We start from the raw sequence: 18176 nt of genomic DNA, 5'->3' as shown, positions 1-18176 counted from the left end.
TCCTAATATGTCAAAGAAACTGTTCAGAGCTAAACTAAACCCACTGGAGAGCATCTTACGATAACTATCCTTTTTGGCTGAGAGCAAGGATGGTCACAGTGGTGGAAGTTTTATCTCCTTTTCTCTGTATAATTTTCCCAACATAAATCACATTCTCAAAGATGATATTAGCCAGGTCTCAAGGGAGAGAGGGGGGAAAAGGCAGATATTTCATTTTCATCGTGAGTCTTCTTTGGCCATGTGGATACCAAACCTTTCTGCAGTTAAAATTTGTTGGTTAGGAGAAGGAGACTGGGGGATGGGCACTCTAGTTGCTGCTGAACTATAATTCTAGTATCCCTTATTCTTGAGCATGCTGGGTATTAGGGTTGAGCAGCATCTAGAGGGCCACAAGTTGTCCAAACCTGACTTAACTTCTAGAATCAAGAAGAAAGGCAAAACATAAACAGCTGGCTTAATAAGGCTGAGTTTAGATTGGTTAAATGGCATGCTGTCAGCATTTAACCTGCCTCTGAAGTTCTTTCTTAAAAAAAACATTTGATATACAATAATCTTGTTCTCTGTTAACTATACTTAAATTGCTGCTTCCGTGACTGGCAAACAAAACAGAGGCAATATATAAATTCAATGGTGAAAACAACCTCAGTAAAAAAAAAACTATTCAAACTAAATTTTTCAAATGGAGAAACTCGGGCTATGAGACATACGTTCTGAAAATGGTCTGAGTAGGTACAATTTTATAGTCAGTGCTGAAAAGGTCATAAAGGTGGCAGCATGAAGGTTTTTTTCTGAGAAGAAGGTTCATAAACATTATGCAATTATCAACACCAGCTTCTTCCTGTTTGCTTGTCTCCCTTCATTTGACACTGTGGCAAGTGAAACCTGGCACAGAATCAAGTTTTGAACCACATTCACTTACCCCAAAGGTGGTCCTCTGGGTGTTCTGAACTGGGGTTAAGGATGTTGGAAGTTCTGCATCCTTCTTCTGGATAAGTAGGCCGCAGCATCTGCAGTGGGACGAAGGAAGGCAGCGTGGTGTCAAGTGGTGTTGTGCCATTGCAACACAAGCCCTCACGCTTTTCTACGTGCATTGCATCATCACATGCATGCATAAAGGGCACGGAGTTTGCAGCCTAACATGGCAATGCTGCTTTTAACATTTAATGAAAGCATTGACAGCCTTCAGATGCCTTTCTAAGTGGGCATGGGAGATCGACAGTGTGCCTTGTAGGTGACATAAACAAACATGTTTGGCTCCAGCCATGGAAAGCTTATTTTGCTAACTTTTGTAGATTAAAAACACAAGATCAGGCTGGTTTAGCTTTTAAATTGTTACTAGACAACCCTAGTTCAACACACAAGCATACTCCAACCCTTTGCCATGCTGTGATCATACACTGCTTGTGAACATTGCAGCCAATCAACTGAAATCAGCTGTGTTGACTTTCTTCTCCCAAGACACATAACTAGGTCAATGAGAGAATCCATGTGTTGTGGAACATAAAAAGAAGTCAATTGTCACAGTCAACCCCAGGCGATTCAATTTAGCTCAGAAAAGAACCCAGGAATGCACAGGGTTAAACTAACTCTATCCAGTTTTGTGCAAAACATTTATACCCATTGAAATGATCTATTTTGCATACCTAGACCAGGGTGATCAAATTTGGGATGCAAAAATCCACATGGCCATTAGATGGTTGCAAAGAGGGTTTTCTGTATCCCTTTACCATCCTTTTTTTCTCTTTTAAAAACTTTACTAAAATAAACTTTAACAAAAAAGAAACACAAAATACCACACAAGTACTAAAAAAAGGAAGTAAAGGAAAAATATATAACAACTACATGAAATACAGCAAACAATTATATATGTTTAAATGTAGCACAGCTCAATTGTTGAACAACAAATTCAGTCCTGACCGCACAGAATCATACGGTCTGGTCCTTCCACTGTGTCAGTAAAGAGCTCTCCCGCACCCCATTGGGGGAGAGGGGCGGTAATATAAATCTAATAAATAAATAAATCCAAAGGTTGAGAGCATAAACATTTCATCAAGCCACACTTCATTATCTGTATACAAGTATCTAAAAACCAAGAACACATAACAATATTTTTACACAAGTATGAGAGATCTGAGGTGCTTCCTAAATAAATAAAATCCAAATTTTGGTGATACAATTTAGCAGCAAGTTAATCTTCTAAAATCTAATCTGCATTACTGGTGGAAGAGAGAGGTGTCAAAATCAGCAAGATGGAACTCTGAGTGTCCGGGTGCAAGCCTGCCCCTTTTGTATGTGGATCAACATCACACCTATATTCAAAAGGGGCAGGGCTTATGTCACAATGTGCTGTCCACCATCTTGCTGATTTTGTCACACCAACATGCAGATGCCACTGTCATTTACTACAATCCTTTTGATCATATTGAAAAAATCCAGCCAGCAAGGAAGAACCAGTGGGCATGGCCAAATCTTACGTTATATCTTCAAATGTATTGCATCACCATAATATTTTTAAAATATCTGTTGAGAAGCCCAGTCACATCCTAAGACCATAAGAAGTGTTTTAAACATTTTTGAAACCTGAAACCATTGACTTCTTAGAACTAGATATGCCAATTCTTTATTCCAAGTTTCTTGTAAATTATTGATATGTGCCTTTGTAAGATTCTTCAATAAAACTGAATACTTTAGAACATGAAAAACAAATCTAATATACTCACTGGAGTTTCTGAGGCCGCAAGTATATCAGACCCAAACTGAGAACAAATATTTCAACCGAATGTGTTGCTATGTGGCAGTTTGGGGCTGGAAACCTCAAAATCTTACAGGTGCAATTAACAAATATTCTAGGGCATTAACCACATTTCCATCCCAAATTTTCCAAAATGAAAAGAAAATCCTTATCTCCATCATTGTTAAATAAGAAATATTCAAAGAGTTAATTTCTTATGAGAGCAAGAATCAAACTTTACTTTCTTTCCAATAACAGCCAAAATACATCTAGTTGCCTTTAATACTGTGAATAAAACTAAATCCCAACTATAATTAGAACCAACTATTGTCAAGATTTCCAAGGTGCCAAATAAGAACTCTCTAGATGTGTCCTTAGTGGTATATATTCAATCCTATTTGCATCCTACTCTCACACACAAAAAAGTTAATATCCATGGCTAATGGTACAATTGAAACTCTGGAAAATTGCCCCCTCCCCACCCCATGCATAAGTTCTGTGCCATCTAGTAGTTGTCTGGATTTAGGCAGTCCAATTGGTGACCCTCACCAAGCCCTCCAGGAAATGGTGCTACAGAGAAAGAAGTAGACAAAAGAATAATCCTCTCCATTACAGAACCTACTTCCCAAACTCTGGCTACAATAGCCAAACAATAGTGTCTGCCTGGCCACTGGGGAAAGGCGTACACTATATCAATGGCCTATATAAATCTAAGTGACCAGTAGGTGGGAGCAAAGATTGGGGTTCCTCCACCTCTTGGCTGCCACTTAGTGGTCTCTTGGATTATTTGCACCCCAGATATGGTATGCCTAGTGTAGAGGATATCAGATACTTCTTGGAGAAAGCAAGTGGAGATTTTGGGTTTTCCTCATGGTGGAGTTTGATGCATTTACTACGACTGTGTGTGGCCAGAACCACCAGTAAGGAAGTTAGAGTGGAATCAATTCCCTGTTGTTGTTTATTCATTCAGTCACTTCCAACTCTTCGTGACTTCATGGACCAGCCCATGCCAGAGCTTCCTGTCGGTTGTCAACACCCCCAGCTCCCCCAGGGACGGGTCCGTCACCTCTAGAATATCATCCATCCATCTTGCCCTTGGTCGGCCCCTCTTCCTTTTGCCCTCCACTCTCCCTAGCATCAGCATCTTCTCCAGGGTGTCCTGTCTTCTCATTATGTGGCCAAAGTATTTCAGTTTTGCCTTTAATATCATTCCCTCAAGTGAGCAGTCTGGCTTTATTTCCTGGAGGATGGACTGGTTTGATCTTCTTGCAGTCCAAGGCACTCTCAGAATTTTCCTCCAACACCACAGTTCAAAAGCATCTATCTTCCTTCTCTCAGCCTTCCTTATGGTCCAGCTCTCGCAGCCATATGTTACTACTGGGAATACCATTGCTTTAACTATGCGGACCTTTGTTGTCAGTGTGATGTCTCTGCTCTTAACTATTTTATCGAGATTTGTCATTGCTCTTCTCCCAAGGATTAAGCGTCTTCTGATTTCTTGACTGCAGTCAGCATCTGCACTAATCTTTGCACCTAGAAATACAAAGTATTTCACTGCCTCTACATTTTCTCCCTCTATTTGCCAGTTATCAATCAAGCTGGTTGCCATAATCTTGGTTTTTTTGAGGTTTAGCTGCAAGCCAGCTTTTGCACTTTCTTCTTTCACCTTCATCATAAGGCTCCTCAGTTCCTGTTTGCTTTCAGCCATCAAAGTGGTATCATCTGCATATCTGAGATTGTTAATGTTTCTTCCAGCGATTTTAACTTCAGCCTTGGATTCCTCAAGCCCAGCTTGTCGCATGATGTGTTCTGCATACAAGTTGAATAGGTAGGGTGAGAGTATACAGCCCTGCCGTACTCATTTCCCAATCTTAAATCAGTCCGTTGTTCCGTGGTCTGTTCTTACTGTTGCTACTTGGTCGTTATACAGATTCCTCAGGAGGCAGACGAGATGACTTGGTATCCCAATACCGCTAAGAACTTGCCACAATTTGTTATGGTCCACACAGTCAAAGGCTTTAGAATAGTCAAGAAAACAGAAATACATGTTTTTCTGAAACTCCCTGGCTTTTTGCATTATCCAGCGGATATTGGCAAGTTGGTCCCTAGTTCCTCTGCCTTTTCTAAACCCAGCTTGTACATCTGGCAATTCTCACTCCATGAATTGCTGAAGTCTACCTTGCAGGATCATGAGCATTACCTTACTGGCATATGAAATAAGTGCCACTGTTCGATAGTTTGAACATTCTTTAGTGTTTCCCATTTTTGGTATGGGGATATAAATTGATTTTTTCCAATCTGATGGCCATTCTTGTGTTTTCCAAATTTGCTGGCATATAGCATGCATTACCTTGACAGCATCATCTCGCAAGATTTTGAACAATTCAGCTGGGATACCGTTGACTCCTGCTGCCTTGTTGTTAGCAATGCTTCTTAAGGCCCATTCAACCTCACTCTTCAGGATGTCTGGCTCTAGCTCACTGACCACACCGTCAAATCTATCCCCGATATTGTTATCCTTCCTATACAGGTCTTCTGTATATTCTTGCCACCTTTTCTTGATCTCTTCTTCTTCTGTTAGGTCCTTGCCATCTTTGTTTTTGCCTGGAATTTACCTCCGATGTTTCTAATTTTCTGGAAGAGGTCTCTTGTCCTTCCTATTCTATTGTCTTCTTCCACTTCCGCACATTGCTTGTTTAAAAATAATTCCTTGTCTCTTCTGGCTAACCTCTGGAATTTTGCATTTAATTGGGCATATCTCCCCCAACACTGTTGCCTTTTGCTTTCCTTCTTTCTTGGGCTACTTCTAGTATCTCAGCAGACAGCCATTTTGCCTTCTTGGTTTTCTCTTTCTTTGGGATGTATTTTGTTGCCACCTACTGAACAATGTTGCGGACTTCTGTCCAGAGTTCTTCCGGGACCCTATCTACTAAGTCCAGTCCCTTAAAACTATTCTTCACCTCCACTGCATATTCCTTAGGGATATTAGTGAGCTCATATCTAGCTGATCTGTGGGTCTTCCCTAATCTCTTTAGTCTGATCCTAAATTGTGCAATAAGAAGTTCGTGATCTGAACTACATTCAGCTCCAGGTCTTGTTTTTACCGACCATCTATATGGTTTGGCTGCAAAGGATGTAGTCAATCTGATTTTGGTGTTGTCCATCTGGTGAAGTCCATGGATAAAGCCATCTCTTAGGTTGTTGGCAGAGAGTGTTTGTTATGCAGAGTGAGTTGTCTTGGCAAAATTCTATCAGCCTATGTCCTGCTTCATTTTGTTCTCCCAGGCCATGCTTAGCATTCATCATTCCAGGTGTCATCTGACTGCCCACCTTAGCATTCCAGTCTCCTGTGATGAGAACAACATCTCTTTTAGGCGTATTGTCCAGTAGGTGCTGCAGATCCTCATAGAACTGATCTACTTCAGCTTCTTCAGCATCTGTGGTTGGGGCATATATTTGGATCACTGTGATGTTAGATGGCTTGCCCTGAATTCGAATTGAGATCATTCTATCATTTTTTCGATTGTATCCAAGCACTGCTTTAGCCACTTTACTATTAATTATGAAGGCTACTCCATTTCTTCTGTGGTCCTCTTGTCCACAGTAGTACAGTAGATCTGGTGGTCATCTGATGTGAAGTGGCCCATTCCAGTCCATTTCAGTTCACTGATGCCCAAAATGTCTATCTTTAATCTTTGCAGCTCACCAATAACCACATCCAATTTGCCCTGGCTCATAGATCTTACATTCCAGGTTCCAATGGTGTGTCGATCCTTAGAACATCGGATTTGCCGTTCACCACCAGCACCGTCGGCCGCTAGCCATCCTTTCAGCTTTGAGCTAGCTGCGTCATCACATCTGGGGCTAGTTGAACTCATCCTCTGTTCCTCCCCAGTAGCATTTTGACCATCCTCCGACCTGGGAGTCTCATCTTCCAATTGGTATACCAACATATCTCTGGTTGTACTGATCCATTTAGTTTTCATGGCAAGAATACTGGGGTGGGTTGCCATTACCTTCCCCAGGGATCGCATTTAGTCTGACCTCTCTGTCATGACCTTCCCATCTTGGGTGGCCCTTCACGGCTTAGCTCATGGCATCATTGAGGTGCTCAAGCTCCAGCACCACGACAAGGTAATGAACCTTTGCTGAAGACCAATTACCTAGAGCAGTGTTTTTCAACCTTGGCAACTTTAAGATGTGTGGACTTCAACTCCCAGAATTCCCCAGCCAGCCCAAAACTCATGCTGGCTAGGGAATTCTGGGAATGAATAAGTGCACACATCTTAAAATTGTCAAGGTTGAGAAACACTGACCTAGAGGGATAGTTGGTCCTCCCGGCCTGGATGTGTTCAAGCAGAGGCTAGATAGCCATCTGTGTAGGATTCTTTAAGTTGCATTCCTGTTCTCAGCAGAGGACTGGACTTGATGGTCTAAATGTCCCTTCTCCCTCCTGGATTCTATGACATTTGAAAGTGTTTAGGGCCAAAATAGTTCCAATGCTGACCTATGGTGTAGAATTGTGGGGTTTAAATAAAGCTACCCCACTTGAACAAATTCAGACCCGCTTTTTAAGATGCATATTGGGAACTGATAAGAATACTTCTGCCCCTGCAGTCAGAGCGGAATTAGGTATCCATTCCTTACATAGCCATTTAATTATTAAAGTTTTCACATACTGGCTGTGGATCCAATCAATGGATTCTGATAGACTTCCTAAAATATGCTTAACGGAACAGATAAATACGGCACAGCCCAATTCTTGGACCAGCCAACTCTTTGAAGTTATTTCATGACATGGGTTTTCCATTCAGTATTTGTTCTCAACAGCCTCTCAGGCAAGGGAAATTTTTAAACAGCGAGTCCTGGATATTAGTGCACAAACTGACATGGAATTATTGACTAAAACTAGATCGTTAGGATGGTTGGCTAAGAATAAAATTACTTTTCAACCTGAAAAATATCTATTAATGAGCTTGCCACAATTTTTAAGAAGGGCCTATTCTAAAGCTAGATTTGAGTTGTTGGACTCCATGGACAAATCTGGGCGCTTCCACCACGCCATATCATGAGAGAAACTGCATGTGCGATTCACTAGCCATTGAAGGTATTTTTCATATTTTGTTCAACTGCCAATTATATGTACCCATTAGGCTTAAATATTTATCATCCCTGTTAGAAAGAACAGTACACTGGGATCCAAACCACAGACTGTCGTACTTCCTTCTGGGTTCTAATTGGCATATTGTGCGCAGTTATAAACTGCTAAGTTTATAACTAAGGCAGCGGTCATAAGAACCCAAGACATTGAACCAATTGGGGTATCCTGCAAGGGAGATTCACATATGTATTGCATTACTGTATTTTCTTTTATCTATTTTCTTTTTGGAATTAGACAATGCATTGTATTTTATTTAATTCAATTTTATTTTATTGATAAGGTCATAGGACTAATCAATTAATAAACTACTACTACTGAAAGGGTTAGAGGCTGGCTGCGCCTTTTTTAACCCAGTCCGAGCTGTAGTCTTCTTCCCAGTGAGATGGAATCACACGAGAAATAGCAGCACAATTGATAATTTTCATATGGAAAATTGGAAGTGTTTTTATCAGATAACATATGCTCAATTGCATCCCCAAAACAGATCATCCAGCAAATTTCAGTTACAGAACTTTTATAGCATCGTGGGGATCATCTTTTCAGCGATGTCTTTGCTGAAAAGTTGGAGGATTGCACAAAGAAGCTGCATATGTGAATCAGTCTCCAAAAAATATCTAGTTTAAGATTTGGATAATGTTTTACAGAACAGTCCTTTCAAAAACTGATGCAAAGATGTAATGAAACAGATGCAGCAGATGTAGGAAATATAGCACTTTTAGCAAACAGACTTCTGGGGGCAATGCCATTTATTATAGGGATATATTATGGAATAACCAGTTGCAGATGATCATTTTAAAAAATATCCTTAACAGACATTTCTTGTACATTCATCTTTTTGTTGTTCCAGACTAAGGGTGGGAGAACCTCACGGAGTTTGTGGGTTTGACAACTTCACTCACTATTCTTGTGTTCTCAGCGTTCAAACTTGCAAACCTTCTTGATCCTGTAATTAAACCCCTTTGAAAAAAAAAGGATGACATAATATTTTAAAATAAAGGGTTCTTTTATTGTTTTTTATTAAAAAGGAAATACTGTTGCTCATTTTAAAGGGAAGGGAAGGTGAGACAGGCTCTGAAGAAATCTCTTCCCTGTCCACCCAATAGTGTCCCTCTCCACCATGACTAAGGGTTAAGGATAACAAAGTGACAATCCAAAATATCTGGAGGGCACCAAGTCGCCTAAATAGCTTGTGATAAACAGGATATAGGATGACATAAATACCTTCTTAGTTTGCCTGGTATTATTTAAGGGCCACACATGCACCAAACTGGAAAAATTTGAATTAGGATTTATATCTGGGTCACATCAGGGCCATAAATACAGTATTGGATTCAGAGCAGAAACCATCTTGAATACCCTGAACTTCTATGAAATGCTGAGAATTAAACCACCCAATCAAAAATCCAAGTTCAGGTTGACTTAAACCAGTATTTTTTAAACTTGGCAACTTTAAGCTATGTGAACTTCAGCTCCCAGAATTCCCCAGCCTTAAAAATGACTTTAAAAGGATGTCTTGTTGCTAAAACAACCCAGAGCTTCCTAGAACTGGAGAGATTGCTTTAGCCTCCCATTAGCAGGAGTTCTGTCTAACAGGCGATGTTTCTCACCATTAAAGAGATTCCTAAAGAATTCTGTATGGCATGTATCTATATACTGTAGCATGAGCAATAGGGAAAAGTATCTGATGCTGTCGAGAGATAATCCTTTAAAACCACCTGTGATCTAATTTGTTAGTTTCAGTGCAGATAATGTCTTATCAGCATACAAACATCCTAAATCTGCACTTTTCAAACTAACATGTAAAACAAAATAGTTATCCTTCTGTATTGGCACTTCTTCGTATTTTACAATTAAATGCTGCCGTCAAAGAAAAATGTGTCAGAAACACAACAGCTTCTTTTCTTCTTTTCCTCCCTTCAATTTTTATTCTCTTCTTTGTCTTTTTAATTTTTTTGGTATTTAGTAATACTTTAATATTTCAAATTTGCTAAACCTGTTTTGTTTTGTTCACTTCTTCTTCCTTTATCAACATGCATAAAAACACATATATTCATACTCATACGTATATCCATGCAAACATATATAAACACACTGAGTAATAACACGATGGAGACTTTCATATCAAGTTATTTAGCTTAAGACCAAAAGCCTTACTATAAAACAAACTCCTTGATGTATGCTTTCCTTCTATTTTCTCATTCTTTTTCAATGTTACATTTAATTTTGAAGAAAAGGTTAAATAATCATAATACTTGTAACAATAATATCCAAAACTGTAATTAATATTGATAGAATATCCACTTATCTATATTGATTACACTAAGGCATCTAAATAACCAAATATAAGTATATTATATAAACATCATTGTACTGAAATATCCTATATTAAACTGAGAAGATGGAGTAATGGTTTATATGGAAAGATTTAATATGTTAAAGGATTGAGCTAGTTCTGTATTAATACTTTATGGATATTTATTCATTCATTCATTCATTCATTCATTCATTCATTCATTCATTCATTCATTCTTCAAATTTAGTTCCCGCCCATCTCACTCAGGGAGTTACTGTGGGCGGTTTACAATAAAAACAAGAATAAATAATCATTGAAATACAATAAAACAATATTCTTACATAAAAATACAATCCAAGACAGAGGTGCTAAAAAGATCTTAATATATCTTTTGTTTCTTCAAATGTCATTCATTTAATTACTATTTTATATATTCTTTTCTGATTATATTAGCAATGTTACACTTTTGGTTGTATTTCATCATATCTTCTAGTTGTTATACTTTACTAATAAAATATTTAAATGTAAAAAAAATGTGTCCAGTGGTTTGGGGAAAGAAAGAAATAAGAATGCATTCTTATGAGAAAATGCATGAAAAGGCTTTGATTTTTGTTTTTATTTTGCAGTGTTTTGCTTTGCTTTTTTATTTTCTTTTAATGTAGATGTAGGGTAAAACAGTATAATTTTTATGAGATGGAGAACTGATATGGACTGAAAACAGATGTTCCTCCCTATTACTCCACCACCACCTAGGCCTGCAACTAGGGTCTGTGTCACCTGGGCCAAACATGGATTCTGTGCCCATTTTGCCCCCCCCCCCGTGCTCATTTTGGTGCCCCCCCCCAGCATGGCACCCAGGGCACATGCCCCGGTTGCTCCCCCCCAGGTGCGGCCCTGCCACCACCGGTCAAATGGGGCTGCTACTGTCATAGGCAGCAGGCAAAGGTGAGTCACACGACACAGTGACCATATTTATACATCATAATCAGCAAGCCAGGAAGCTAATGCATGGGGTCTGATCATGCCTGCTTAGGTCCTCTATCTAGAATGGATAGTTGAACTAACCAGAAATCAAACTTACTAGCATCTCACTTCACTGTGCCACATACAATCCAGCATCATAAAGTAGAGTTTGTTCTGGATTACAGATCATGAATAATTGGAAGCCACAAAGCAGGATCTATATTTCAATATCACATCTCAAGTTGGTTTAGCCTTTCATGCTTGCAGGAGGAACTAAGCAGGAGCACACAGGTGTCATGCACCAGAATGTACCTCCTCCGGATAATCTAGAATGCTAGCATACTGAGACTTGTGAATGTGATTAGGCTGTAGCTTGGCAAGACTAGGAGGAAATCCTCTATGTTACTTTAAATGGATTATACGCAACTGTGTCTACCAATTGAGGACAGCCCTAGCAAGTGGTAGCACTTGTCTCATCTTCTTTAAATGCAGAAACTGTCAGCCCTTTGAGACAGACCAGGACTGGAAATAGACACCAGATGAACTACTGGGACTCCTTATTGTTGCAGGATACATAATAGAATCTTGAATACCTGACAGAGATTTTCTCTTTCCCCTTTTATATTAAAAAGAATCAAGGCAAGGAAATCTTGAGTTTTTTCCTCACCTCCTCCTGTCTATATGGTCTAAGCTGATGTTCACATAATGGCATTTGAATTCCTTCTTCAAGGCCATCTCTGCTCCTTGACAGAAACTAGGCAAAGTTGGGTCTCATTAGTATTTGAATAGGGGACTACTAGGGAATCCCAGAACTGCAGGTGAGATTGGAATGCCAAAAAGCATCCTAGAGGAGGACAAGAGCAAACTATTTCTGTCCTGTTTCCAAGAAAATTGCATGTCCATGAAGTCACTGGGTCTCAAATTTCATCTGAGGGAGAACTTTTTAACCAGCAGAGAACCAAATCCCTTTCTTTCCTGCTAATACTAACACTAATCCTAATCCTTCCTTCCCTGCTCCAGAGAATTGGAAAGGGGGCCACTCAGGAAGAGGTTAAGAATGAGGACAGTAGTGGAAGTGAATTGTGTAAGTTCCAATATTCTTTCAAGGCTGAATATAGCTCTGGGGCATGCTCAGGGCTGCAACTAGCAAGGGGCAACCCGGGCATGTGCTGGGGGGCACCAAAATGAGCACTGGGGGGCACCAAAATAAGTGCTGGGGGGCACCAAAATGGGTGCGGAATCCATGTTTGTCCCGGGTGACACAGACCCTAGTTGTGGCCCTGGGCATGCTTAACTATCCATTGGTAGAACTTCACCTCCTAGCTGTTTCAGTGTATGCACCTGCCTAGCTGAAATAATATTTTGAAAGCTGAACTAATATTTTGAAACAGAATGTTAGAATACCCAATAACCACACTGTTGCATGCATGCATAATACACTGACAATGTAGAAATGTTCATCATAAGTGTTTCCAGAAAGAAGTTCACAGATGCTTTGACAGCGGGTGATCTGCGTGTTTGTGCTTTGTGCAAATTAAGCATGGCTTGTTGAGGGCCCACACAGACTGCTCCAGACACACTGAATTAATGAGCCCCATGTTCATCAGGCAGAAGAAGACAATTTCTTCCATCCTAAGTATAATTGACCTGTTAGATAATTCAAATTTATCTATATGCCTTCTTTTGCTTTCCATTTGTTTGTATACCCCAATGGGAAAATTTTGGATTGTAGCAATTTGGGATACTGTACTAGTAGTGGATACATTTTTAAACAGCTTTTAGTGTAGAAAGAAAATTTATTTGCACACAATAAATTAGCCTATTAGAGATAGATTTACAATTCACTCATCTGTTAGTTTCTTACATGTCCAGATTATAGTAATACCTGCTTGCAATCTAAATTGAAGCAGTCCAAAATCCAAGCATCTGTCTGTCAACTCACTGGGCCTAAAGTTTAGATTCTTTCTCTTCATCACTCACAAAATTATAAAATGTCCAGAAAATTCCTCTTTCCCCAGTCTGTCATCTGTGCTTCTCCCATTGTTCAGTGCCTCTTAAAGCATCAGTTTCAAATAGCAAGAGGCCTTCAGAATCAAATCAAAGGCCTGCCTAATCCAGCAACTTGTTTCTTAAATACCTATTAGAAGCCCATAGCTAGGGAATGGAAGGCCTTTGATTCATAGCAATCAATGTCCCATTAAACCAACTATATCACACACACATACACACACAAACACTTCTCTGCACAAGTTTGTTCTAGAGCACTTTCAGTGGGACTTATGACCTTGCTGCCCTCTTTTTTTTCTTTTTAGAATGTAAGTTAGCTGTCTTGGTGAGAATCCATTCGACAGAGCTGGTCAGAAAGTAATGGGCTGCTTTATTTTGTGAGACCTAGCTATGGTCACAGAATAGGACATAAGAAGCTGCTGAAGATCACTTCTGATTTGCACAGGGTTAACTGGAACTGAATCAGGAACCCTCTCCACATTAGCCTTTCAAATGCAGAAAGGAGCAGAAGATATAACTGAAATCTCATATACTGTATTGGTAGCTCCCTATGTATAAGAAGATTCAGATATGTCTTCTGTTGCAAACTCAGAGTGGGACCAAGGTGCCCATCCAGTCCCAATACGGCAGCTGGAGTTCTGAACAGCAACATAACTTGCACTTGTCATCTTGTCTTATACTGGGCAATGTCAAAAGGCAAAACCTCTGCATATAAAATGCCACAGTCTGCCTACCACACAGCTGTGGCCCTTGTTCTTCTTCATCTACCAAACAGCCAAGCAGGGTTGGTGCAGAAATTTGGAACTTGTTTATTTCATCTTTGATCTCCTGTGGTAACCATTAGCGTAACAATTAACTCTAAAGTGCCTGCCAGTCAACCCAGGACTGCTTGTGCTTAGTCTCATAAACTGATCGTTTCATATTTGCATTCTACTTGTTTCTCAGGGAGGAAATGGGATATTTTTAACCAGCCCATAGGACTATCTTGAGAACTATTTTTCCCCCATGAGGCTAGGTATTAATATTACTATTGCGATAATGAAGAGGAAGATGATGGCAATGACAATGATGATGTTTGTTAGGTTTATATCCTGCCTTCTCTCCAGGAGCTCCAAGCAGCTTTCATGGGGGTTTCCCTTAATTTTATCCCCCCAACAATCTTGTGGAAAAGATTGGGCTAACTGCTGCTACAAAAACCATGTAGTGTCACAAGCCTGCATCACTTCTTGACTAGTCAGTGCAGTTAGGAAAAGATTCTTAACAACAGATCACTGCACGATATGGACTATTGTTCTGAAATCTGGTTTGCAAACACCATGGACATGGAGTTTTGTACCATTTTTATAGGTGATGAGAAGCAGATGCCTTGCATTTCTTTTATTTTCCACAATCCCAAGTGCCCTGTCCCTTTGTTATGCCTGGCATATGTTTGCAGTATGTTATAACTCTGAATCACAGGCAAACAAAGGCAACTTTCACCCTTTGTGTGGGATTCATTGGACTGCCATGTTCTGTGGTGTTGCCTCTGCAGCTGTTGATGGTAGGCTCACGGGAACCATCTGGAGCTATGTGCTGAATTGTTGTGATGTACATGTGCAAAGCTCTGGGATGTGCTGACTGCCGTAAGAAAAGGCAACAGCTTTGTGCATCTCATCTGTACTGTCTAATACAAAGATTCCCAACACAGGCAAAGCTCAATGAGGTGAAATCCCTTTCTGAGCAGCAAAATGAAATTCAGTGCTTTATAACTTATTTGACTGTTGACTTCAGTATGACCACTCTTGCTAGCCGCCTCAAGTGCTCACCACAGTAGAATGATGGGGTATCAAATAAGTGAATAAAAAGTTAGTAGAATCCTGCCACTTATACAAAAGCAGATGGCGAGTGGAAGTCAGTCCTACTCCACACCATCCACGCACTGAGATATATGCCCCCAACATACCTCAGTGTGCCTGAGTACAGGCCTCTAAGCAGTGCTCCATGCAGTCAGAATCCTGCACTGTATGTTCCTGCCTGTGCACATACAAGAACATTTAGAGGAAGGGTGTTCAGTATGAAGACAAAGAAATGGGCATCATCTGCCAGCTTGAGAATGTCTCAAATCAGAACAATTAATCTTAGTGGGAATTGCACCTATATGTGATTTGTGGAGAGCAGCCAATTGCACTTAGTTGCATCTGATTCACAAATCAGATGCAAGTTTGAGCTAGTGCTGTACAGGAAAAAAAAATCTGCATTCTTTCCTACAGTTCTCATTCAAGCGGACCAGAAAAAATATTAGGATCAGACATTCTTTCAAAGGACAAGATAAATACTTACAAATGAGTGTGATGTTCTCGCACTAATTACATAATGAGATGGCGATGGGGTATGAGTAAATCTTTCATTGTACCATTATCATTTATTGTTTTTGAACTTGTTGCTTGAACTTGTTTCTTTTTATCACATTTTTATTGTTTTTAACTGTTAGCTGCCCAGAGTCATGCATATGAGATAGGCAGCCATATACATTTATTAAATAAATCAATCCTCCACAAGCCCCAAAGAAAGGGGTTTCTTCAGTAATAGTGCTAGAGAATTTCTTCCTCCCTGGAAGGAAATTCATAGAAAACATCTGCCCAAGTTCTCTGCCCATACGTTTGGTGCAAACATTTTGAAAAGCCATTTATGCCTAGCTCTAGTTTCAGCAAAGTGGTGACATATCTGCTTCTTCATATCAGACAGAGGAGGAAAGCATTGCTTTTATGGATAGATAACTAATATCTAATAACTTCTAGCCACAGTTGGATAGGAAGGTGAAAAAAAATTCATATTGGCTATGCTATTTCACACAGCCCTTCTTTGCTGAGTTTTGTATCTCAAAAATTATTATTTTAATTTCTTTTATGAATCTAGGTTAATAAAATTACCTAAAGTAACATCTCCTTCGAGTGAAGGTCAGCTCCTGATGACTTCTCAGACATGTCCATGTGGTTTTCTTGATAGCAATGTGGAGGTGGTTTTCACAGCCTTATTCCAGAATGACTTTTAGCTTTCTCATACAGCTTAACAGTTTATTTACTGATTCGGCCAGCGTGCTGCTGATTCAAAAAAGACTCTCACAATATACTAGCATTCCCTGAAACTATTCCCTGGACTGATCCTTCTTAACTTCCTAACTCAGCCAAAATCAGCAGTATTGCCACCTGCTAAGATATAACCCTGGATCAAATAATTTGGCACCTAACAGTCAATGTAAATTAAAATAGGCACAGAATAATTTGAGATTTCATCTCCGCTATTAGAATAAAGGAAAACCTTGGCGTGTGGCTTGTATGTGTATGATCATCATAGACTGGTGATTGCTTCATTGACTGATGACTGGTCTGTGAATAAACCATCACAAATTAAATATCACAAACAGAAGTTTCATATAATTTCATGTGCCTCCTTGCTCATAGCAGTGGAATTAGTTCATAAATTTGATTATGAATTGTCACAAGTTGAGAAATCAAGGGAAGGGTCATAGGTCTGAGTACATACTTTCATACAGAGCACAGGCAGGCAGCTGTGTTAGAGTGGTTTCCTCCAGTCCATGAACCAGCTGAAAAGTATGTTGGCACATGTTGTTCTGCCATTGCTGCTGAATCCTATCCTGCCTCAGTAATGAGACCAGTCAACGTTGATGTCTTTGCAATCTAAGGAAAGCCTTTGGTGGATTCCCCTAGCTTTGTTTCCCCTTCCTCCAAGTGTCATCTGCTGGCAGGAAAACCAACTACCTCAACATTCTCCTTAATATGGTAGGTTTAGGTACAGTGCATGGGTTTGTTTGTTTGATTGATTGATTGATTATGTGCCATCAAGTCATTTTTGACCACATAGATAGATTTTCTCCATGACAATCTATCCCTAACCTGTTCTTTCATGTTTCCCAATGGTGTACTCATTGCCTATGTAACTGAGTCCATCCATCTTGCTGCTGGACAGCCTCTTCTCTTTCCTTCCACCTTTCCCAGCATTACAGCCTTTTTCAGAGAGCTGGGATGTGGGTCCGAAATAGGATAATTTGAGCCTGGTCATTTGTGCCTCGAGTGAGAACTCTGGGTTGATTTGTTTGATGATCCATTGGTTTGTTTCCTTGGCTGTCCAGGGTATACTCAGGAGTCTTCTCCAACACCAAAGTTCAAAGGCATCAATACTCTTTCTATCTTGCTTCTTTAAAGTCCAACTTTTGCTTCCATAGAGTGTCATGGGGAATACCATGGCTTGCTTGAATCTGATCTATGTAGGCATAGACATATCACAGCATTTGAATATATTTTCCAAGACCTTCATGGCTGCTCTACCAAGTGCTTGCAGCGTATTTCTTGATTGCTTGTTCCTTACTGTTGATAGGTAAAGGTAGAGGTTTCCCTTGACATTAAGTCCAGTCGTGTCCGACTCTAGGGGGCGGTGCTCATCTCTGTTTCAAAGCCAAAGAGCCAGCGTTTGACCGTAGACACTTACGTGGTCATGTGGCCAGCATGACTACATGGAACGCCGTTGCCTGCCTGCCGAAGCGGTACCTATTAATCTACTCACATTTGCATGTTTTTGAACTGCTAGGTTGGCAGGAGCTGGGACTAGCAACGGGAGCTCACCCCGTCACGCGGATTCAAACTGCCAACCTTCCAATCGGCAAGCTCAGCAGCTCAGCGGTTTAACCCGCAGCGCCACTGCGTCCCTACTTACTGTTGATAGTTGATCCTAAAAGGCAGAAGCTATCTGCTACTTCAATATCTTCATTAACTTAATTAATGTTCATTAAACAGTGGGTTTAGCCAGCTGTTAAGCTGCCCATCTAACAAGCCTAATGCATGGAGGTCCTCCACCAGTGACCTGCCAGTTGGGCTTTCAAAAATGAATCTAGCAGTTTTTTGAAAGAGCACAAAACCTGTATCCAAGAAGGAACCCAGGTGACAGGTCCCAGGCATGGGAGAGAAGTGCAGGGAGAAACAGAAGGGATACTCCAGCACATCAGGAGAACTGCTGCTTTATCCCTT

The sequence above is a fragment of the Candoia aspera genome, chromosome 1 (genome assembly GCF_035149785.1).
Source record: "Candoia aspera isolate rCanAsp1 chromosome 1, rCanAsp1.hap2, whole genome shotgun sequence".
NCBI classification, from domain to species: Eukaryota; Metazoa; Chordata; class Lepidosauria; order Squamata; family Boidae; genus Candoia; species Candoia aspera.
The sequence above is the reverse complement of the archived record's forward strand: the minus strand, read 5'-3'. Positions refer to the sequence as shown.